The sequence below is a fragment of the Callorhinchus milii genome, unplaced genomic scaffold (genome assembly GCF_018977255.1).
Source record: "Callorhinchus milii isolate IMCB2004 unplaced genomic scaffold, IMCB_Cmil_1.0 Scaffold2, whole genome shotgun sequence".
In the NCBI taxonomy this organism is placed as follows: Eukaryota; Metazoa; Chordata; class Chondrichthyes; order Chimaeriformes; family Callorhinchidae; genus Callorhinchus; species Callorhinchus milii.
In genome coordinates this window covers 33440586-33465858 of record NW_024704743.1, presented here as the reverse complement: position 1 = coordinate 33465858, position 25273 = coordinate 33440586, and the positions used below count along the sequence as shown (strand labels likewise).

The following is a 25273-nucleotide window of genomic DNA, read 5'->3' as shown; positions in this document are numbered from 1 at the left end:
CACTCTGTCCCCAACCTCTGGAACTCCATTCCCCAATCACTCCGCCTCGCCCCCTCCTTAGCCTCCTTCAAGTCCCGCCTCAAGACCCTCCTCTTCGACCATGCCATCAGCCAACCCCCTTCCTCTCCCTTCTCCCCCCCTGACCCCAGCTCGGGTCTGAAATGCTGCACACTGTCCTCCCGACGTGAAAGGCGCTATGCAAATGTAATCTTGTTGTTGTAACCAATTTGCGCACGTCGCACATTTGTCCCACAAACAGCCACAAAGTGAGTGAACAATTATTATTACAGTTGCAGTATCACTGACAATCACTAATGACACTTTTCTATTGTGGTTATGGAATGAAGACTTAAAATGCGGTCACCAGTTAGTCACATATGTGTAGCATTTGCCTCTGGGTGTTCTCCTAATTCTGCTACTTTTATTTGGGTAGCAGAGATCATGAAATAAATGTTGTTGATGTTTGTGCACATGCCAACATCTGATGCCACCTCACTTTAGACTGTCCAATTGTCTGTCTCACCAATGAGCTGTGGCAGTATAGATGGGTCCTGAATTCTGAGAGAGTCAAGAGACCTAACTAACCTTCAGGGTGGTGGCTGGATAATTGTTACACCAAACCGGTGAGCTGCGGAGCCAGCTGTTTCATTTTTGCTATGTGCAAATTGGGTGCACTATTGGCCAACGAAGCAGTAACCTTTCAGTCCCAGCAATTTTCTGTGAAGTGCTTTGTAATGTTTTGACATTGTAATAATAATAATCCTTGGATTCCATGTAGAGCCTTATCATGTCCCTTCACAGGATGTATTGTAAAATGTACTAGCTGTGTGTATTTTGTATTATAGGCAGTATCTATATATTAGATGCAAGGATTAATATTATTAACCCAGACCCTGAAAATTGAGATTAGGGAAATGAACTGGGAGCCTTTGGAAGTGATATAGAAACTGGAGAGTGAATATAGATATAGAAACTAAGTATACAGTAAACCCCGGCTTACCAGACTCCCGGTATCCAGAATTTATACCTCGCCGGACCGGACCCAAAACAGAAAATTACAAATAGAATTCCCATGTGGCCTGCATACATGTAGACTCCCGCTGGCCACTATCCTATCACTGTCCTCGTTGGCCTTCAGTAGACAAGCAGGGAGATCGATTTGACTCTGTTTGAATCCTGCAGAGGACATACTCTCCATTCGTGTCCTCCTCTCTTCCAACTCTGACCTGATGCTTGCTCCTCACTCTCTCCTTCCCATCATCAGCCACTACCCCCCTGCTCTTTGGAACTCTTTTGCATAATCCCTTTGCCTTGTCCCTTCCCTCCTTGTTTTTAAAACCCTTTTGACCCACTTTGACCCTTAGAGTCTTCTTCCCCTCCTCACAGTTCCCTTTTGTCTTTGTAAAACTGGTCATTGACTTCAGGACTGTTTGTGGGACAGTGCTGTGTGTAAGTTGAATGCCGCGATCACCCAAAAACCCTTTACAGCATATTCTGAGTTTACAGTACGTGAGGCGTACACTTTACAGTTGTGAAGTGCTGTGGGACATCCTTCTGATGTGAAAAGCACTGTATAAAATGCAAGGATTATTTTTAGGATTTTAAAGCACTTTAACGCATTTAGTATACATGAAACGTGCTACAGGAGTGCAAATTGTTGTTTATGTTAGTGCCCTGGCATCCCTCTGCACTAAAGAACTGAAGTGACAGTTGGCTCAGTGCAAAAAGAAATTGTACGCAACACAATGTACACAACATATTGTATGCAACATTCCTGCCTTCACATTTAGGTCCTTAGAGAAAACACATCAAAATGTAAATGCCCATTGTGTACATTTATTCTTATGCACAATTTTCATAAGGCTGTTAGCACATTTTCCTACAGGGGACCTTGTGCATTATAATTTGAAATTCACCCTTTTTTTATTATTATTACCAGAGCTGAAATTACAATGGTTTTAAGGTCATACAAGCAAAGCAGGAGATAGATTACAGTGAACAGGTGTTTGCGTGCAGCCTGCAGAAACTTGCTGCAGGACCTCACTGTGTACCATCTGTCTCCACGCTGATTTTATGATCTCAGTAACCAAATCATATCTGATTGATGTGTTTTTACTTGTAAGGCAGCCTCCAAACATTTTGCTCCAGAAGCCACGCTGTCCCAATGGTGTCATGTCCTATCTGCAAAGAAATTATATTTCCTCATTAGTTTATAACGTATTTTTTATTCCTGCCTCCCAATTTTCTCCACCTTTCCCTTCCTGAAGACGCTGCCTTGTTACAGTTTCATGGGTGCTCTTCAAATCTGGGACCTTGCCCAAGGGGATAGATGAGTATAAGAGAGGGAATTGGGATGTGTGGAGGCTCATATGTAGTATAAATACTGAGACAGACAAGTTTGGCCAAATGGCCTGTTTCTGTGACGATCCATTCTATGTAGAGTGGTTGTACCTGTGAATGGCTTCCTGCAGGCATTTGATTTTACTTTGCTTTTGATGGAGTAAGTGCTCTGAGACTTTAAAAAGAAGGGCACTGTATCATGCTGGTTGTTGTATGGTTCCACAGGTGTTAAGGTCAACGTGCTGCCTGACCAGATGGCAGGCCAACCAAGACATCTTGACATACCCAAATTCCTTCCCCCTCATCCCTCAAACACTCACCAACAAAGTGGAAGTAACAAAGAAGTCTCTTGCTTGTGTTGGGTTGTGGCTTCACACCACTTGAAATAGAAGGCATCTGCAATGCTTTATACTGTTTAAAGCCACCAGTACTATTCAGATGTGTTATGCGCTACAGGCAGAGAGAAATAGTGACCTTAGCGCAGCTGTGAAGTGCTTTTTTCCTTATAATATAAAAGCTTAATGCTGCGCTATTTTTACATTACTAGTTGTCTCTGGAGGTAACTAGTTGGGAAAGTAGATCAGGTGGTTTTGCCTCGTCTGGAAACACCCAACTTGGAGTTGGATCTTCCCGACTGCGGAGATCCAACTGGATACGGAAAAGCTGGAGCTGTGAGTAAGGCTGCTGAAGTTCCTTACCTGCCTGGCTTGTTTTACAATTTCGCTACCGCAACATAACAGCGCAGAAATCCCTTTAATATTGGTTTTCCTGGCTGCAAACGGCTTGACATAATCATCATTCACGTTCTCCCACAAAAACAGTTACTGAACTTTTCAGTATATCCAGGGAAGCGCTCTGAAATACCCTCTCGACGTGAAAAGTGCTGCTCCAAATGTAAGGATTATTATTCTTATTTTATCCGTATGTGACACACACGCACTATCTGAATGACTCAGCGTGACTCAATCTTATCAGCCACTCCACCCCCTCTGTTTCTTTGTTCACTGAAATCAGTTGATTGGGTTCTACAGACAGGTAGGTGTCTGTGAACTCAGTGGTAAGATTCCTGTCAGAGATTAAACAAGGCAAATGCCTGCCCGCGGGCAACATTACAATCTCCATCTTGACATCCATTAGGACAAGTCTTGTTAGCTATTTTATGCTCTAACATCAGCCACTAAATCATAAGACACGTGATCACCCCCCACCCCCCAAACCCCCCCCCCCCCAGCCTTGTATGTTATTTTTGACCATAATCTTTCAGTGTCTCTCTGACACTACGCAAATCATTCTCCAACTCGGGAGCACTTAACACCATAAAGAGAGTGTGGTCAGACTGAAGTAAGGGTTGGCTTGCCAAGGCCAAGAATCTTGGTGAAAGAATAAGGAATTTGTTGTGTGGTTTGTGCGGCAATTATATGGGTTGAGAAGCCCATTGACACGTTCACAGCATCGAGAGCTGGTGAGGCTACATTAGTGTGCAGAATGTGCATCTTCAGCATAGATAGCCACAAGACAACCATCATAATACTTCCATTTGATGTAATAATAATTATAATAATAATCCTTATTTGATATCGCGCCTTATCACGCCTTCGAGACATCTGAAAGCTCTTCACAGAATATACTGTAAAGTGAGTTGACTGTATATTTTGTGGGTGAAACATGGCAGCCAATTGCGTACAGCTGTGTCCCATATAGCGTCTCAAAGTACTTCACATGATTTACTATAAACTGTAGTGACGATGTGTTTTGAAGGTGAACTTGGCAACCAATTTGCCCACAGCAATATCTCACAAACAGCCATGAAGTGAATGTCTAATTTTATTTGGGGGATTGTTGGCCAGGACACCGGAAGAAACTCCCTTTTCTTTTCAAATCATGCACTAAGTGATCCTAATTTCCTACATCTCAAACTTCTAATAATGCCTCTGTTGTATTTGGAATTGACGTGCGTTATCATAAAGTGCATCTCTTACTATTTCCTTCAATACTTACAGCATCTGGGTCCTTCAGTCACACCAACCTGCTGTGCATGTCTCAGATTTGCTCTTGGATTCAGTAAAAAGATTCAATAATACATACAGATATTAGTACAAGTGCATTTTCAAACATATGTGCTGCTCCCCACCCCCCCACCACCATCCCACGCGTAAAATGTATTGGTTTGCTAATCTGTCCTGACATTTATCAGTCCAGCAATGAGCCTTATTAGCTAAACTGACATTCTGTCACCAGGCAACCCCGGCAGCGCGCAGTCAGGGGTGTTCCACGGGGAGACACGAGCTGCTGCAGGGAAAGCCTGTCTGTTAACATATGATATGTCATTAAACATCATAAATAAATAAGGGAACGAGCGGGCACAGTTAGCGGTGCACTAATGAACACGAACCCGGGCAAAGGACACCTGCTGCCGGCCAGTCTGAATGTTAACGTCCACGTGGCCTCAGCCACTGTAATGCAATTAAAGTGCAGCACACTCAGCCAATGTTAGACTCGGCATTGAATTCATCTTTGGTCATCAATGGCCACCAAGCTGATGCAAGGCGAACTGGATGGACCTTGGTCTTCTTTTGTTCAGCAATTTTTATCCCCCATACCCACCCTCCACCCCACGTAGCCTCTGGAACTGCTTCCCTAAACCCCTCCGCCTCACTATCACCCCCTCCCTCTACCTCTCGATCTGTTATTTAACAGCCTCCTGAAATCCTGTCTCTTTAATCATGCCTACACTCACCTTCCTCATCCCCTCCCCTTCTCACTCAGCGTCCAGTACTTTGAGACTTTACGTGAAAGCCGCTGTATAAATGTTGTTAAACACCACCAGACAGTGAAAAAACACACAAGGACTAGGTCGAATGCCAATTCTCTTTCTGTTGACGCAGTTTTGTTTGATGTCCCGCACCCTGACTTGCGTTGTATATTCAGCTGCATATCTGGATATTAATCATACTGTGTCCCTTGTCACAGGCTGCCTCCCTGGCACCACAGTGGCTTCATCTAATCTGCACTGATTTGTTCTAACAGTTGAATGACTGTTATACAGTATGTTTTTCTGTTGATGTCATAACATGACACGCCCTCCATGGATTAAAGATATATAATTTATATTCAATAAATCTACTCCGATAAGATATAGGTGTAAATGCTCCATGGATTGTAGTCTGTTTTGTTGCACGCCAGGGATTGTTCCCACGTTAGCGAGTGATCAGTTCTTACTTGTGCTGTAGTTTCGGAGGGGAGAAGTCTCTAAGCTCCCACAGATCCCTGCACCATGTCCGTCAGTCTCTCTCTGCTGCCGCTCACAGCTTCAGTTAAGCAGCGGGGTTCTCTTTGATCTCTGCATTATCTCACTCTCCCCATTCCCACTGCATTTTTTTGCTGTTGCTGTGGTAATCCTTTCCTCTGCCTTGGAGATTTTCCACCACCCTCCCACCCCATAGATTCTTTCTGTCCAGCACTGGACTGTCACACGTTCTGTGCTTTGCTCTGTATTTTGACCTGTGTGTGAACCACTGTGAGGAGAACAATCAAAGCGTATCCATTTTCAACTATGACAGGGTCTAATTTGCAGCATTTTCTTTCTTTTTAAAATTATGGGCGTCCAATTTTGTTTTCTAACTTTCTCCTTGGTAAAAGCCCTCTCTGCTCCTGGTCTGGCCTCCACCCTGGGTGCTGGTTGCCCTGCAGTATCGCACTCGAGTGGCCGTTGTTTATTTTCATTCTTTGCCAGTCAGTAGAACTCTGGAGCTATAAAGGAACCAGGGGCTGACCTCTGACTAGTTTCCCACTCCCTAACCCTGAGAAGGCCAAGGCCAATTTAGCCTCTCCATGCAGCCCTGCGTAAGAGCAGCAAACTCAGCACAGACTGGGATTGGAACTAGCAAACATCTGGTCCCTGAGCTGTAGCTCTATTTGCTATACCATTGAGCTGCAGCGTTTCTGAACAGGATTTCTGTGAAGAGTCCTGTTAGAATTCTTGCTGAACTTTGGGAACTCCGCTCAAGAGGTAGATTGTGTTGGAGTAGATTTCCCGTGACTCGATGTGATATTTTTTTCCAGTTATCAGGAGTACCCAGGACTTAGGCAGGTTCGCTTATTAGGCAAGTAGCAGAAATGTGAACCCATGATTGGTTTTGGCACGAACTGGCTATCTTCTCTCGTGCTAAAATGGCCGACATGCAGGTGGTCAGGTCACCAGCGAAGTCACTTTCCCTGGGTTGCGCATACACGATATGTGCAAACACGTTTTTGTGCATAGAGTTGGGCAGTGGGCAGGATCTGATGTCAGTGATGGACATTTTGAGGAATTGGCATCAGATGCATTTCTTGCTTGTGCTGTCACACACATGCCAACACTGAGAGACAGTGAAGTGTAGCACAGTACACTTTACCCGCCTTTATCCACCCACCCCACCGCCAGTGTCCTAATCGGGGGGCAGTGGTGGGGTGGTGCAGAATGGATGATTAGGGTCCATTTTTGTAAATTTACTCAAAGCACCAAAATTCACTTCAATCTATCTGCTCAATGGGGCCCATAGACACCAGTCTAACTTCAACTTTTCTGCACACTGGTTCCATCGAGCCTCTCACCTCCTTTCTGTCTGATCATTTGCGCACCCAAAAATCAATCTCACGCAATGCTTCTCTCCACTTGTTCCCTCCAGCCTCCCTTCTCCCACCCATACTATGCTTTTTTTTAATCTTGAGTCTTCCTCGTTGCCTGTTCTGTGTTGGACCACTTCCCACCAGTAATAATTAGTAATTTTTGCATTTGATACCACACCTATAGCGTCAAAACATCATAAAACGCTTCACAAGTGATTTGCGTAAAGTGTTGTGAGTGCGCATTTGTAAATAACCATGGCAGCCATTTCACACACAACAAGGTCCAACAAACAGCCATGAAGTGAATGATCAATTTTATTCAATTTTAATAATAATGATCCTCGCATTGTTGGTCAGGACACTGAGAGAAATTCCCCTCCTTTTTCGAATAGGATCTTCAACATTCGTCTGAGCTGAGAGACTAGACCTTGGCTTTGAAAGAAAGGTCTGTAATTTATATTCTTCAAAGTAAAATGCTATGGAACATTGCAACAATATTCTGGTATATTTGCACCATTAACAGGGATTTCCTGTCTTCATTTACGGCCTGTTGAGATAGTGTTGAAATTTCTCTCATCACCTCACATGTTGTTTGTGATCTGTTCTGACTGGGTGATGTTTCACTCCTCTATTCACATTGTTTTCTTGACTTACACAGATCCATTTTGAAAAGCCTACATGTACGCATTGCGCTTAATGCCACATTTGCTTTCAGTTAGTACTGCTGTTCTGTCATCTGTCCGGCCTAGTTCTGCACTGGATGGAACATTTATCCGCTAGGCCATCTCCATAGGTATTTTATTTTGAATATATTCATTTTAATTTTATTACCTTCTTAGCATTTTAAGTACCCCAAAAGAATTGGAAAATTGGCTTCACTTTGTGTCTGAATTGAAGAATTTTTNCCATAAATCTTCCCAATCATAGATTTGAAATCTTAGTCTTTAAGACTAAGAACACAAAAATAATAATAATCCTCGCATTTGATATCGCGCATTATCACATCGTTGAGATGTCTCACACTTCACAGAATATACTGCAAAGTGAATTGACTGTATATTTTGTGGGCGAAACGCAGCAGCCAATTGCGCACAGCAGTGTCTCACAAAAAGTCGTGGATTGAGTGACTAAATTATTATTATTTTTATTTATGTATTTCTTTTTGAAGGGATGATTACCCCGGAAAGCGATCCACCAATTGACTAACAACCAGGTACCTACTTACTGCTACGTAAACAGCGACGTGTGGAGTTAGGAAACTCGCCTAAGGTATTGCCCTGACCAGGAATCAAACCAAGATCCTCTCGCTTGCAAGGCGAGTGCTCTAAGCAATACCCTACAGGAATCCACTGTAGGTTTTGGGTCCCTGGTTGTTATTCAGAGAGCCTCCTGGACAATAGGCTTGACTATTTGGTGAGGATCGTGTATCAAAGCGCAATTTCAAGACAGACCCCAGGAAATGTTTCTTTGCCCAGAGGATAATTAACAACTGGAACATGTTGTCAGGGAAGGGACTGGGGAGAAATTCCATCTGACTTTAAGCTTACTTTTTTTTCTTAGAATTACAGTGGTGATAATTTTGGACAAATCTTAAATTTAGTCTTAATTTTGAAGATTGTGTTCCTGAAAATTTAAGAACTATCCAATATTTGTACACTCTGAACTACAAAGAAAAAAAAGTCTGATTTAAGTGTCAGCCCAGCTCAGTTGGTTGCACACTTGCCTCAGGGTGACAAGGTTGTAAGTTCAAACCACATGCAGGAAGGTTTGAGCTCACGTAGTTCACTTCATCGCAAGGGGGGTGGGTGGTTCATTGCCAGAGGTGCTGTTCTTCAGATGAGATTTTAAACTGGGGTTGGTCAGTCAGTCAGTCTGTCTGTCTGTTCAAGCGGACATTAAAGATCCCGTAGCACTGTTTGAAAAGAGAAGGGAGCTTCTCTCAGTGTTCTCGTCAACAATCCTCCAGATAGAGGTGTTAGTTGATTCTTTGCTCACTATGCCAAAACAGTGTGAGGCAGCAATAAACAAGGCGAACAGGATGCAGGGCTAGATTGCCAAATCAGATGTTTATATCCCCAGATGTCAAACTCAGGCTGTATCGTCAGACCTCACTTACTGTACTGCATACGGTTTTGGTCACTGTGACATATGGGGGCTGCCAAGGCCCTAGCAATACTGAGTAGGAAAGCAATGAGGTGATCTCCAGTGTTAGAGGAAATGAGCTACGGGCAACAATTAGACAAGCAAGTGCTCTTGAAAAGACAACTCAGGGACCTTGTAGAAATGAATTAAATTTTAAATGAGATTGACAAAGTATCAATACTTTGGAATGCATCAACATAGTAGAACAAGAGGACACAGGTTTAGCGTTGTAATGAGAAATTTCAGGACAGATACCAGGATGTTTTTCTTTACTCAACTGGAACAGGTTGCCAGGAAGGATGGTTGAGGCCAGGATACTAAACTGATTTAAAAAGCAGTTTGATGGGGGGAACAGTAGGGTGAGTGTTCTGGAAGGATGAGATTGGGTGGGTCCAAAGGCCTTCTTCATCCAAACCAACCTTTGGTGACAAAATTGGCCACTCACTTCATGGCTGTTTATGGGACATTTTGTTGTGCGCAAATTGTTTGCATAGCCACTACACTTTACAGAAGTTTTGTGAAGCACTTTGAGACATTATAGGCATTACACTGAATGCTTATTATTATGTCTAGATCGTCTCCATGTGTGTTCCATTAGATGGGAACCTACCAAAGGTGCTCTGACGTGCATTGTGGGAGCAGCGGTAACCTACTGTAGCTGAGCAAAAGTATTTTCTACAACTGCCTTTGTTGATGGTCTGTGGTATATTTAGCAATTGTGCTCAGTCTGATCTTGTTCCTGAATTACAGGCATCAAGTTAATAAAGCTGGACGCTATAATCACTTAGGGAGGGGAGAGAGCATCTCTGCTTTACCACTGTTGTCATTATGAAAAAGGATGTTGTGGTACAGTGGGTTGGCTTAAATACTAAAAAAACACTCTTGACAATAAGCCAAGTTATACAAGCGTAGGAACTAAGAAAACTGAACAGTAATAACCAGAGCAACTCATTCTGTCTTTAGGAGGTTCCTAGTGCTCAGGGCTATTGTGGAATTTGCTAGAAATGTATCATTATAGACTAGTTAATTTCATGTTTCGCAGTAGTTATTATCTGGCCGCAGTCCTGCGGTTGTTGACTGCCAGAAATACGCTGCCTTCATATTCTTGTGCCTCCACAGCTCTCCCTCCCCCAATAAGCAGAAAGCAGCAATGTTTAATAGTTCTGTAAAGCAAACCTTTGCTCTCAGGGGTCATCAATGATAATAACAAAAATAATCCTTCCACTTGACATAATTGCACACTGTTTCAGAGCTTCACATACAATTGCTGTAAAGTTGTAGTGACTGTGTATTTTGCAGGTGAATGCAATAGCCAAATTTGTGTACAACAATGTCACACAAACAGTCATAAAGTGAATGACTAATTTTATCTGAGAAATTGTTGGTAAGGACAGTAGGAGAAACTCCCTTGACTTTTGAATAGTGCACTAGGATCCTTACCTTCCACCTGAACAGGGAGATGGGACCTCAGTTTAACAGCATATCTGAAGGACGATACCTCGAACAATGTAGCACCCCTTCTGCACTGTACTGGCTTGTCAGTCTATGAACTCAAAGTCCTGACTTGGTCTTGAACCTTAATAATAATAATAACCTTCTGATGAGAGTGCTACCAATTGAGGCAGTTACACCCACGACACCTAGCCTTCCATGTTTACAGGTGTGAGTTACAATTTTGAACAGTTTGACAAAAAGAATGATGGGTCTTAAATCAGCGCTTAAAACGTTTACAAAAAGTATTGCGAATATAAGTCACTCTTTGAATGAGATGTGGTTCTTACAACGGAACTTCATGTTTGACTCAGTGGGTGAGGATTCCACTCTGTGCAGCAATAAAATAAAATGAATAACAGAAATACTCATATAGTGCCTATAATATCGAGAACATCTCAAAGCACCTTGCAAAGTTTCTGTCGAGTGTAGTGACTGTAAATTTCTAGGTCATATAGAGCAGAAGTTCACAGTCTATGCTGAGTGAAATGATCTCAGCTGTGGAAACACTTGGTGCTACAATTAAGCTGAGTAACTCCTGGCGGAAGTCCTGGTGTTCATCGTCATCCAGAAATCCAGCTGGAAAGGGAATATGTGAGGTTCTTAGAGGAGAGAATGATTGGCTTTGACTGTGATATGCACCAAGGACAAATCACTCGCTTCAACTTATTCAATTTTTCGCTGCCCGCATCCTCATGTGCACCAAACCCTGCGCACCTTCACTCCAGTTCTCACGCGTCTCCAAGCAGATTGATTTCAAGGTCCTCACTTATGAATTTCATCATGTCCTGGCCTTCTTATTTCTTTGATGATCTCCTATCGAACTCCTCTACTCGCTTCCTCCACTCATCTAACTCAGGCTTACTGCATGTTCCCTGTCCCCACCATGGCTGAGGCTTCAGTTACTACTTCCCTAACCTCTGGAGCTCCCTCTCTCTACCATTCCCTCTGGTGCTCTTTCTGTCTGTCTTAAAAACCAGCTAAAAGTCTACCTGTTTGATTGTACCTATTATCAGTGTCCAATCCCGTCATTGTGATGAACTCCAAGACGTTAGCCTACCTGAAGGGCCCAGTATAAATGCCCTTTATATTGTGCCCTTCAACAAGTTGTTGTTATCAACGTTGACCATCAAGGCTCATCGGAAAGTCCTACAAAACTATTTCTCTACAAGAGCAAAATTGTTAGATTCCTCCCGGAGAGAGGAGAGTGGGAGCGGTGGGGGAGAGAAAATCAACAGAGAGGCAAAAAAGCCCTCAGTTTGACAAATTTGTGGCATGTTATACTGATTTGCAATGTGCTATGGTGCTATGTTGTATCCATTTGGAATCAGGCCAAAATAAGGGTAAAACAGCTCCAGTTGTCATATTTCAGCTTAATGTGCATGACAAGCAAATGCCTGAAACACAGACTTCATTTTCGTTCCTAGATAAACGGACAGATTAATGTGCTATAATTATCACAAAGCTTTGCAAAAGAGAAACTTGTACAGCTTTTAAAATCGAACAGCTGGGCTTTAAAGGCAGTGGGAGACCTTGAAAATGACACATTTTGTGAAATGCAATGTAGAATAAATGAGGTCACAGGCTAAAACAAATTAGACAGCATTTGTGAATGTGTTGCTGTAGTGTCTGTGCCATCACTTTAAAAACTAACCCAATCAGAATACAATATTCCCAGAGTAAAGGAGAAATATCGAAATAATTCAGATGGAGGAGCTCTGTTTTTGCAACTGTTTTGTGCAAGAACTTGCATTTTACCAATAATAATCCTTGCATTTGAAATAGCACCTTATTATGTTATCGAAACTTCTTAATGCGCTTCACATGATTTACTGCAAAGTGTAGTGACTGTGTATTTTGTAGGTGAAGGCGGCAGCCAATTTGCCCACAGCAAATTATATTGTATTTTATTTTTATAGTGCCTGTAATGTTGAAAACTCTCTGTGAAGTGCTTCACAATAATTATCATGGGTCGTGACTGTTTCTTTTACACAAACAAAACAACAACAATTTATATTTACTTAGCACCTTCCATGTCAGGAGGACGTCTCAAAATGCTTCATGCAGTTGATTGGGAGCCCAAGCTGCGGTGTAGGGAGCTGTGGAGTGGAGAGCTGAGGCGTAGGGAGAGTGGGAGGGAAACCTGAGGGGGAAGGAAAGGCGACCGATAGGACAGTCAAAAACACATCAGCTTTTTAACACGTAGAGAGAACCCACAAACAGTCACAACTTGAACCACAAATTAATCTGCAGGATTGGCGGCTGGCTGGGTCAAAGGCAGAGCAACAAAATTCTCAACAACAACAATTTGTAGGCAATCACGACAGCCATTTTGCATACAGCAAGATCCCACAAACAGGCCAGAGAAACTCCCTTCTCTTTTTGTAGGATCTTTAACATTCAGCTGAAGAACAGGCAGACTGGGCCTTGATTTAAAGGCGCTTCTGCCAATGCAACGTTCCCTCAGACCTGCACAGGAGAGTCAACCGAGACCGAGTTTAAGCCCTAACGAGGGACTATGAACCAACAACTTTCTGACAAAAATGTGAGAGTGACAACCAGTTAGGCCAAACTATCACTTCACTTTGTACAAAGCTTGTTCAGTACTAAACAACACAGCGGTCAGTAGCTTGACAAAAGTTCTTTTACCTTTTTTGTGTTAGGGAAATGCTGCTGCTAATTGGCAGTGTAAGCCTGGTTTTATGGCCTTCACTTTGCCCCTGCTCCCTGGAGTTCTCTCACTAAATCCCTCCACTTCACACCCTCCCTCTCCACTTTCAAAACACTTAAAATCCTACATTTTTGGCTGCACCTTCAGCCACATCCCTCCTCTGTCCCCCTCTCTTGTCCTCCCTGTTCCCTCTCCCACTCCTTGCCTCTCCTTTGCTCTCTTCTCTCCTTTTCCTCCTCCAACCTCCTCCTTCCCTCTCCCTCCTTTACGCCTCCTCTCTCCTTTACCTCGTTCCCCTTTCTCCTCCACCCTCTCCCCTTTCACATTTCATCCTTAAGCTCCTTTCACATTGGGATGAAGTCTCAAAGCATTTGAATTTGTAAATTGTAAAGTGTGGTGACTGTGTATTTGTAGGCAATGTGCAGACCATTTGCAACATGTGCCAAGCAACGAAATTCAGCCATTACTTTAGAATGATAGCATTAATGAGATTTGTTTTCCCTGATGAATGAATTCCAAGGAGTCGTACAACTAAACTACAGGAACATAGCAAAGGAACAGCAGACTTCAGAATCCCACGGGAGCAACAATCCTTGGAAAACGCGTGCCATTCTGACAGAGGAGAACGCAGCAGAACCGAGCACTGTGGACATAAATCTGTCTTCAGCACTTGTAGTTTCAGGCGAGGAAAGTACATTACTTGTGTTTCTTCATTTGCAGGGGATATGCATGAAACGAGGGCAGTTGCTGTGTCGGATTGCAGATGTTATGAAAATATTATTGGTGCAGAGAATGTTGAGCAGGAGGCAATTTTCGAGGGCATATTGAATGCTCAGAATCGGTGTCGGAAACAGATTAAATGTCCACTTAACACTACTGAACATGCAACATCTGTGTTGGGTAGCTGCTCTGATGATGCATCTATTAGAATTCAATGAGTATTACTACTTACAGCACAGTATTTGACAGCGGCAGTTATTTTTAAAAAAAAAGGTATTTGGAGAGCTGAAAAGTACAATGGAGTGTAATTTGTGATACTTCTTGCTAAGAAATCTCAGTTGTGCAAATTACGAGTCTTGCTAACTTGAAGTACATTTGTCTATGTGAAGAAACTCTGCTTTGCCATGATGTATTTCCAGAATGTAGTTCAACAGGATTCTAACAAGATTCCTGATTAAGAAATCTGACTCCCCATCCCTCAGAGGATTGAGTTTAAGATCCTCATCCTTAAAGCCCTCCTACCGTTGCAACCTATTAAACCTTTCCCAATCTGTCTGCTCCCTTCAATCGGCGGGCACTGGCCTGCTCCATGTTCCACGCTCTGCTTCTCCATCATCGGCAGTCTGGCCTCCTCTGAAAGTCCATTCTGCTGCACCTCCACCTCAACCCTCCCTTGCCTCCTTCAAGGCTCGTCTCAAGACCTTCTTCTTTGACTGTGACTTTGGTCATCCTCCTACTTCCACCCCTCTTGACTCCAATCTCCAGCCCAGGTGCAAACCCTTGACTGTTCAGCACCTTGGAACGTCCTCCCGATGTGAAAGGCACTTTATAAATGCAACTTATTGCTGTTGTCAAGAATTATTGTACATTATAATCCATTGGGATTAAGCGGGGTCTCCTTGGAGCTGAACTGGCTCCTAGGTGACATGCCTGGCAACAGAATGTCGGAATTGAGCCAGCCCTCTCTGACAGACTTGATAGTCCAGGTCATGAGCCAGAATGGTCCACAGCACAGCCAGTCTGGCTCATCGGCTGGATCTGGATGGGCAGACCAGTCACTGGGGGTAGGGAGTCATCCCACTCAGCTCCTGTTAACCCTGCAAGCTAAAGCCCTAATGGGTAGGGTGGTCCTAGCTGGACAAGCAGCTGGAAAGCTTGCCAGTCAGCAATATCAATGGCAAGCTATGCATTTTAATCTGGTTAGACACCAGCAGTACCCAATGCACACTCCGGTCCCCAGGCCTTGGCTCTCGTCAACCTGCACCTAACACTTTCCAGAATTAGGTAAGCAGGATGCATCCTTCCAGGAAGAGAGTGCGCATTCCATTCCAACAATCTATGTCTAGGATGTCCATGTGTAGGTGGGATGCATGGAAATCTCAGCTTGGTTTGGATATGCTTAAACTTGGTGATGGGTTTCCGCATGTGTCAGACATGTGTCTGACATCCCCCACCCACAAAAAAAATCCTTTGATTCTATATGATTATCTTTAGTGTGTAATAGGAAAAATATATTTGTTTTTGAAATCTGGACTACAATTTTTTCTATAGATGTACAATTTTTTCTATTCTATATATATTATGCTCAAGCAGACTTTATCTGATTGTCCCAGTATTTATTGTTTGTATGGTACATTGCTGAACAATGCAAAGCATGTGGAGAATGACAATTCTCACACGTCCAGTATTGTATGTTTGTAGTGAAGAAATAAAGGTATTCAATACATTACACAGTACATTGTTGGAGTTATTTTTATGTGCGCATGGTTTCAAGTGTCCCCTAGGGCCAGTATTAGTTAATGCATGAAATGTTATCCTGAGCAACAATGGACTTAGCTATTTACTGCTATAAGCCTTCAACCTTGTTCTGTGGCAAAAAACGTTTGCTGGCAGGTAGCAAAATGCTACCATCATCAGGTTTTTGGCTCAGCAGCTTGCAAACGTGGGATTAACGTGTATACAAAGTGCTGCAACAACTGCCTTTGCCTATCAGTATTACCTTCAGTCTTGTTTCTGGCATGTAAAAAATCCCTTGTTTTTTGTCGGGGATGTAGCTCAGTGGCAGAGCATTTGACTGCAGATCAAGAGGTCTCTGGTTCAAATCCAGGCGTCCCCTTAAGGTGATGTGATTTTTTTTCTCAGACTGTCAATCACAAAATATTTTATGGCTTGGGTATTTGAGATGTCCTGTGGTGTGTAAAATGCTGTACAAATGCAAATCATAGTGTATTGTACCATTGCTTGCTCCATATTCATAAGTATTTATTTACAGAGGATAATCAGGAGTTGGAAATGGTTGCTACAAAGTGTGGCTAAGGCTAGAAAACTACTAAATTAAGAAACATTTTGAGGATGGGAGGGTTGGTATTTCTGGAATGAAGCAGAGAAATCTACAACACAGTAGGAGGCCATTCAACCCATTGTATTAGTGTCGGTGTTTGCTCCACTAATAAAGCCACCTATTCTAATACCAACTCCCTGTTCTTTCCCCATACCCTCTAATAACCTTGCCCCACTTACGCTTATCTAATCCCTTTTCAAATGCTCCGATTGATTCTACACCAACAGCTCCACCTCGCATATCATTCCATCATATTCTGATAACCTTCTCAGAGAAAAGAATCTTGCTCGTTTTCCCTTTCACACTCCTAGTTATAATGTTAAATTAATCCCCTCTCGTCCTCAAATCATCTACCAGCAAAAATAGTTATAAAAATAAAAAGATGAAAGCAAATAGACCTTCTTCATCTCTTGTGATCTTGTAATTTATTATTGATGGGCCCCTTAAAGCATTTTCTGTAAGGTACTTTCTGATTAATTCACTAATTTTAGCCCATTCGTGTTTATGTATATAACTTACATGTTCTCTGCTTGTGCATTTTAGACCTTTCTAATCCTGCCTTTCATCTTGGTTCAATGGAATTGTCTCATAATAAGGCAATTTGGGGCTATTTTGAGAAGGTCAAAGTAATGGTGACAGTAAATACTTTTACCAGTGCAGTGACCAAACAGCCAGTGATACTAAATTTAGATTGTAGCTTGTACATTCGATCGGCCCTTTTATAAATGTTTGACTCCCTGTTCAGTAGGTATATATACTGCACTTTGGGAAGCCAAGTGCTTTGGAATGTCCTTCCAACCTGAAAGACTTTATACAGATGTAAATTGTATTTTATGAGATAGTGTTGTATTTAGCCAAATAGCTCCAAGGTTCAATCCCTGGTCTGTGTCGAGTTTGGTGTTCTCAGCTCGTGGCAAGTGGTGTTACAAGTGACCACATCATTCCCAGGTTCAAGAATGCAAAATTGTTCACGAGGATTGAAAAAACAATTACATGGTAAAACCACAGTAGAATCGGCACCTCACGCTGGAGAAAGCCCAACAGCAAATAATAATAATAATAATCCTTGCATTTGAATTAGCGCTTTTCATGTCTTCTAGACGTCTCAAAGCACTTCACATAATATACTGTAAAGTGAATTGACTGTATATTTGTAGGTGAAAGGCCACAGCCAATTGCGCACAACAGTGTCCCACAAACAGTCATGGATTGAGTGACCAAATTATTATTGTTTTTTTTTCTCGAGGTATTATTATTAGGCATGTGGAATAAGGATTCTTGCCCAATGTTTTTCCCTGCCGGGAATTGAACCCATTGCGAGGCGAGTGCTCTAACGACTGAGCTACAGTACACCTAATGTGAAACTCCTGCAGGAAAGCACATGTATATTATGTTGACTCATGAGAAATCTCCTCCGTGTTGACCTGCAGTCAGCTTGGGAATGAACAAAATTAATAGTGGGCAAAAAGGCAGGGAGGAGTTGTTGGGGCCATGCAAAATGTTCTTTGTTCAAAACCTTCCCAACATGTATTAAAAACTCTGCCGTCCCTTCCACACCAGTACCAAATTGCACACCCCTTTTCTCACTAGTCCTTGCCAGGCTTCACACTGGCTCCATATTGTAGAATGGATCGATTTCAAGCTCCTCACATTCACTTACAGATCACTTCATGTTGGGACAAATCACTTCATCCAGTGCCCTTCTGACGTGAAACACTTTTTACAAATGTATTTTTGTATTTGTATTTATATGTTTCTACCACCTCCCTTCTTCTGCACACACCCCACTCCTCTACCTGCCCCCTTTGTTCAGTTGGCTCCAGCCTTCTGCATGGCCCTTGTTCCCTTCCATTCCATCATCCCCAGCCGTGGTTTAAGCCCCCTACGCCCTGAACTGGAACTCTGCCTTAATCCCTCTGCCTTGCCTCCTGCTTGCATACCTTCAGGTCATACCTGAAGACCTTCCTCTCTGACTGTGCCCACGGTCACCTCCCCTCGAACCCTGGCTCGGTGTCCAGCTCCGCCACTGTTAAGAGCACTGATATGATACCATGTGTGAAGGGCGTGATATAAATGCCAGTTGTTGTATAGAAATAAATACGATATTAGAAGACTTGAGACATTGGACGTTTGGCAAACAAAATATCCTGTAAAAGCTATTTCTGGTAACTTCCTTTTTTAAAGTGTGCACGTAGCTACAATGGTAATCTTCTAATCTCTCCAGGTTGCTTCTGGCTACTGAACATAGCGGCAAATAGGTAGAGTCACAAGGAAAACAAAACCCCAGTTTAGCTTCCTGTGGATCTGAATCCACATTAGAAATGTGCATTGAAATAATCTTATACACTCTTATCTGATCACACATAGGCTGGCTTTAAGGTCACTGTTTGTTCATTTGACCTAGTTGATCTTACCACTGCTACTGTTACACGAAGATGAAAAAACCTGCTATTGTTTTAGGTGAATGCTCAAACCACAATAAAAGAAATACTGAGCCAGTTTACACATAGTTTGAAATGAACTATACCACTGGAGCCTGTGCAACACGAGTTTTTAATTCACCTCTTTCAGTGTATGCTTAGTACATTAACATGATTTGCATGCGTTACATTCCGATCTTTGTGTTGCTCCACTGTTTAGTGTAGAGATGGTTTCATGAACTGGCAGGTTAAGAAAAAATATATTGCTTTAGACTCCTTGAACTGTACTTACCCTCTCATAGCTACTCATTCAGCAACTCTCCGTCTCCAGTACCTTGAATTTCTAGATGGGATTGATTGAAATATGGTGATTTGGCATGAAAACAATCATATATATTATATATATTATATGTAAGTGCTGAGAATAGATTTTTTGGCAGCATGTTTGCTTTCAGAACACAGTGTTTGGCTTTATATTTGGAGGAATAGTATACACAAGTGAAGAGCTCATGTTGAATTGATACAAAACCTTGGTTAGGCCACAAACCTGGGATTAATTTGTATACAAAGTGCTGCAACAACTGCCTTTACCTATTAGTATTATCTTTAGTCTTGTTTCTGGCATATAAAAAAAAATTGTTTTTTTATCGGGGATGTAGCTCAGTGGCAGAGCATTTGACTGCAGATCAAGAGGTCTCTGGTTCAAATCCAGGCGTCTCCTCAAGGTGACGTGATTTTTTTGAAATATTGTGTCCATTTCTGGTCTCCACATTATAAGCAGGATGTAATAGTGATGGAAAAAGTACAGTGTAGGTATATGACATAGGTCCACATCTACACTGTCCACTATCCCAGTCTGTACTGAGGAAAATAATCTCATCCAGGGCAGCAGTTAGAGATACGTTCTTTACTTGTCCTCACCAGAATAGCACCTGGGATCTTAATCATCCACCTCAGCAGGTAGACAGGATCTCTTTGGCATCTCATCTGAAGGAAGGCACCTCCAACAATACTCCCCAAAGCTCCAGTGCTCCCCAAAATACTGCAGTGGAGTGTCAGCCTATACTATGAGCTCAAAGTCCTTGACGTGCAAAAAAGGCTTAAGGGCCTTCAGGAGAGGAAAATGAAGTGAAAAAAGAAGAAAAACATTTCATTAAATAAATTGGGTGTTAACTTCATCACAGAAATAGCACTTGCTGCAACACCACTGTGGTATGTAGTGACTAATCACAGTTGTTATTTCATAAACCCTTTGAGCACACATGTTTTTAAGTAGCACTTATTAACTTTTAACTGTGTTATGACATGCCCGCTCAAACAGCCAAGTTCAATTTTATTAAAGATCGTGAGATCAATTTCAAAGCTATTTACTGACTGCCTGTGGGTGTCAAAAAGTTTTAGTTAACTTAAAAACAATTAATAATAATCCTTGCATTTCATATAGCGTCTTTCATGTCACGTTGTGTTTTACAGATTTTACTGTGAAGTGAAGTATTTTGTAGGCAAACACAGCAGCCATGATATCCCACAAACAGCCATGGAGTGAATGACCAATTTTATCTGTGGGATTATTGGCCAAGATACTGGGATGAACTCCCTTCTTTTATTCAAATAATGCCATGGGATTTTAACGTTTACCTGAACAGGCAGACAGGATCTGGGTTTAGTGTCTCAACCTAAAAATGGCGCCTCCAACAATGCAATACTACTCTATGAGCTCAAAGTCCCAAGATGGGAATTGGACACACAACAGAGGCAGGACTACTACTATCAATTGAGGTAGGCTGACCCATGTGCTCCATAGATTACACATGGGGCATGCATACTCATCATGAAATGCGAATATATTGAAAGAGGATTCTTGTGGAGAACGAGCAAAAACAACTGGTTTGAGTAAATCTGGAAAATCGTTACTTTACAGCACGGTTTATGTTAATATAAAATATTGCTCTGCTATTCTTCTGCTGGGATACACTTCCATGGATATTGGGTTTCCTCATATACATCCAAGGAACACACGACGTGATAAATATTGCATGTATCACTAAATTTACACCCTTACTCCTGGAAGATGAAGGCTCCCATCATAAATAAAGACAAAAACATTCTTTTAAATTGTTCATTTTATTTAACGTTTCACCCCCGTGATCTGACAGTCCCCACATTGTTGTAAAAGGCTTGTAAAAGGGTTATGTGCTACCACTAAAATATAAGTGTATGTTTTACATTGCCCCTGCAGACTATTTGCAGTTCAATAAATGCCAGACTTAATAGAGAGCTTATGGTTTTTTTAAGCAGTCTCTACATAATTTTCAAGTCAATGAAATATTGTCAGCCTAAAGTGTCTAGAGATTAGAGAAGCAGCAATGACTGTAATGCATGTTGTGGCTGACCACAATTCCTCTGTCTCCCACACTGAGCATCACTGAAAAACCCAAAAGCTTTTGAGTAACGTCTTTAAATCTCTTATTTCCCTACTTGGCTTCACTCACTACATTTGTTAAAGTGCTTTGAGATGTTCTGTCATGTGCAAGGTGTTGTATCAACACCAGTCGTTGCTGTTGTTGTTGAAAGGAACATCTTAGAGGAGAAACACTTCCTGTTTACTATTTATATGTGGAGTCCTGTAGCTCAGTGGTTGGAGCACTCGCTTCGCAAGTGAGAGAACTAGGTTCGATTCCAGGCAGCACAAAATGTTGGTCAAGTTTCCTTAATCCACATGCCTCTGTTTACCTAGCAGTAAGTAGGAACCCAGTTGTTGGTCAATTGGCAGATCGCTTTTCTGGGGGTAATAATTCCTTTAAAAAATTGGTCACTCACTCCAAGACTGCTTGTGGGACACTGCTGTGTGCAATTGGCTGCCGCATTTTCGCCCACAAAAATATACAGTTAATTTCACATTACAGTATATTCTGTGAAGGACTTTGAGTCGTTTCAAAGACATGACAAGGTGCTATATCAAATGCAAGAATTATTATTATTATATTTCACAAATTTTAATTCACTTTTATTATTTAAAGGATAATTCCCTCCTAGTTATTATTGCAGATTCCATTCCAACAATCTATCTCTGTGATTTCTATGTGTAGGTGGGATGCCTGGAAAATTCAGTTTTGTTCAGAAACTCTTAAGCATGGTGATGGGTTTCCACATGTTATAATTTCAAATGAAAAGGAAGTGGAGACTTCTGAAGGATGGACTGACTCTGTAGAGACACTCCTGGCAAATGCAGACAGGTGCACAATAATTCAAGGCATTATTAATGGTTAGCCAGCCTGTCTGGCACATCAATGTAGGCATGTCATTAAGCCTGTGAGCCCAAACCCTAATGGTCTGACAGTCCGAGCTGGACAATTGCCATTTGGGTATTTATATCTGAATGGTTGCTGAAAGTACGGAAGTGCTGGAGTATTTGGGATGGATGCCAATCAGACAGTGAAGCCAGAGCCTTTCCATGTCCTCAAATAATCCAGTTCAACAGGTGACTGTAAACTCAATAGTTGAACCTATGTACGTAAGGGATAGAGCCGCAAGTCTCAACACTGTCTAGGAGAAGGTATGAAGGGAGGAAAAGAGATAAATGAAGCCACATTCACTCATGCCTCTTGGGTACTTGTTTAAGCCACGATTCAAAGAATACTTTTGTTGGAAATGCAGCCTCTTCATACCCGGTATTCCTGTTGGCTGCCTTGGGTTCACTCGTCCTCTGAGTCTGAAAATCAACAAAAGTGTGTAAGTCTTCAATAGTTCTTGTATTATATTTTTACGGCCACACTATAATAATAAACTCAGAGAAAAAAAATTGTTAAAAACATTAGTCCAGGGGAATAGTGTAATGCTTTTTTGCAGGGTACTCCCTATTTCACATAGAAAAGTGAAACTCACTAGAGTATTTTTTTGTTAGAATTTTCTTTATCACTGCCATTGAGGCCCTCAAGTCAAGCCTCGTTTATGGTGAGGCTGCTCGCTCTGGTGACGACATTGAAGGGAGAGTGTCTCCACGTTTGTTGGATTGACTCGATGGGAAACAGCGGAGCCCGTGACTTCAAAATGAATTGAGAGCTGCTCCAAGATTGCAGGAAAGTAGAAAATGACTGTGTACTCTGCAGTCTGACTCCACTGTGTAATTCACCATTACTGTGCATTGATTGTTTCTCAAGCTGCTTTGAAGCATTGTTTCACCTTCCCCCCTCCTGCTGTTTCCTATGGATGCTCTCTGGGAAAGAACAGGGACTCTCCCTGTCATCGCTGGTCCCCAAATGGGCTAGCACTATGCTAGGTTCAGTTCATGAGTTTCACTGCAAGCAATAAGCCATCTGCTTAATCTGTTAGTCACTGATAATAAAGAGCAAAAGAAACTTCGCATGAATCTGCTATAGAAAGAAATAGCTTGCATTTTTATTGCGTTAATCACGTTGAAGTGCCTCAGGAGGCATACCATCTATCAACTTCAAGGAAAGTTTCTTCTCTTAGAGTTTAGATTTTTTAAAAAGTATTTATTTTGTCTCCCGTAATCTCTGTAAAATAATATTCATCTGCTAGGATGCCCTGAGTGTGGAGTCGGTGGTAAGGTTTGTGAGGAATGGCTTCACTGCCATATTCTCTATTTAATCATTGTATGCGGGACTGAGTGTGACAGCGTTATTATAGTGCTCCAAGATGCCACCTGGGTGAAATGCGCTATATAAATGCAATTTGTTGTACACCTGTCCCTGGTTTCAAAACAAAACACTGTGATTTACCTTCTAACATCCTCTTTACTCTATCAAATGCAAGGATTGTTACTATTATTATTATTACTACTGGGAACAGATCATACCCAGCGAGATGCTAAATCATGCACCAGGAATACAAAAGCAGCAAAATAATGCCCAAATTGTTTGCTCAACAGTTTCTCAAATGTGGAGACATATTTTATACTATAGATTCAGTGTCTTCTCTGTACTCAATAAAACTTATTGGCTTCCAATAAGTGACAGGGCAAGCAACAACAACATCAAATTACATTTGTATAGGCCTTTCATGTCAGGAGGACGTCCCAAGGCACTGGACAGTCAGGGCTCCATGCCTGAGCTGGTGGTTGAGATCAGGAGGTATTTATATAGCACCCTTCATGTAGAGGGTAAAGTCTTGTAGTGCTTCACAGACATGCTGAGCAAAGGGAGGAGGAAGGGGAGGCCAAAAGAGGCGACCAAAAGAGGTATGTTCTTAGTTGGGATTTAGAGAGATGAAATGGAGGGATACAGGGAGGGAATTCTGAAGGGTGGACACACAGATTTTTGAAAGCTCAGCTACTTATGGTGCGGTTTAGGGGCAGGGGACACACAGTAGGCCCAAGTTAGCTAAGCAGAGGGAGCATAATATTGGGGAAGGAGAAGGTCACAGAGATAGAGAAGTATTAGGTCAAGGAGGGATTTATAAGTATGGGTGAAGACCTTGAAATCAATCCGCTGTGTCCCAGGAAGCCAATAGAGCTTAGTGAAGACTGGGGTGAGGGGCATGCAAAGTTTGGTGTGGGTGAGTATTTGGGCGATGGGGTTTTGAATGAGTTGGAGCTTATGGATGGTGGAACTAGTGAAGAGGACATTAGAAATGTTGAGTCAGGAGACAACAACGGTGTGAATGAAGGTTTCAGCAATGTTTTGTGAGAGATAAGGATAGAGGCAGGCAATGTAGTGAAGGTGAAGAAAAGCGGTCTTGGTCAGGGACTGAAAGTGAGGAAGAACGGAGAGCTGAGGATCCAACCACATGCTAAGGTTGCACACTGGTTCAGTGATCTTGAAAGAGAGGCTGGGAAGGTTGAGGAGATCAGTACTGGAAGAGAGGATGGAGCCTTTTATGTCAGGAGGACATTGTACCAGCCACACAGTGATCCAATTCAAATTCAGAGTTCAGCTCATGGAACATAATCCAGCCAATTTCATCTGCACCCCTCGACTGAATTACTGTATACAATACACTGATACATATCTAGCTAGAGTCCAAGAAATTGTAGAGACTTCCTGGAGGTTTATTAATAATAAATAATAACCCTTGCATTTGAGAAAGCGCCTTATCACATTGTCGAGGCGTCTCAAAGTGCTTCACAAGATATACTGTAAAGTGGCTAGAATATGTAATCTGTATGTGAAACTTTATAAAGTATCATTAGATCCTGAGATTAACCAGCATGTCAATCATATGATCAAGGGTACAAAGCCAGTGAAAGGAGGAATTACTTTATCCCAGGCTTCTGAATTGCTTCTCAAGTTATAAAGCATGGGCTGATGCAGAAGATGTCAAAATGATATAAATGATGATGGACAAGTTTAACACTTCAGAAGTTTTTGAAACCACTGAGGTCTCTCAGAGAAGAAGCAGAGAAGAAAGTGAACCTTGAAAATCTGAACTAAAATCCAGAAAACCACTGGAAATTGAAAGTAAGTCAGTCAGAGACTGAAATGAAAGATGGGTTAACTTTCCGGATGGACCCACTTCATTGTAACTTTATCCTTGTTACAAAGCTGATGTTCTACAAACCTGAACGGGGATTCCTAGAGA

The 25273-nt window shown here is 42.1% G+C and overlaps 1 long non-coding RNA gene and 2 other non-coding genes across 3 annotated transcripts; 2 read left to right on the top strand and 1 right to left on the bottom strand.

The window, feature by feature from the left end:
• Positions 1 to 1794: 1794 nt before the first annotated feature.
• On the bottom strand, positions 1795 to 5103 carry LOC103184546. The gene is made up of 3 exons (XR_488536.1): positions 5078 to 5103; positions 4339 to 4391; positions 1795 to 2181 (listed from the first exon to the last, which is right to left on the bottom strand). It is a non-coding gene; the product is annotated as an uncharacterized LOC103184546 (long non-coding RNA).
• A 10913-nt stretch (positions 5104 to 16016) lies between these two features.
• trnac-gca lies at positions 16017 to 16088 on the top strand. The gene has a single exon. It is a non-coding gene; the product is annotated as a tRNA-Cys (tRNA).
• Positions 16089 to 19382: 3294 nt separating this feature from the next.
• Positions 19383 to 19454, top strand: trnac-gca. Its single transcript has one exon. It is a non-coding gene; the product is annotated as a tRNA-Cys (tRNA).
• The last annotated feature ends 5819 nt before the right edge of the window (positions 19455 to 25273 follow it).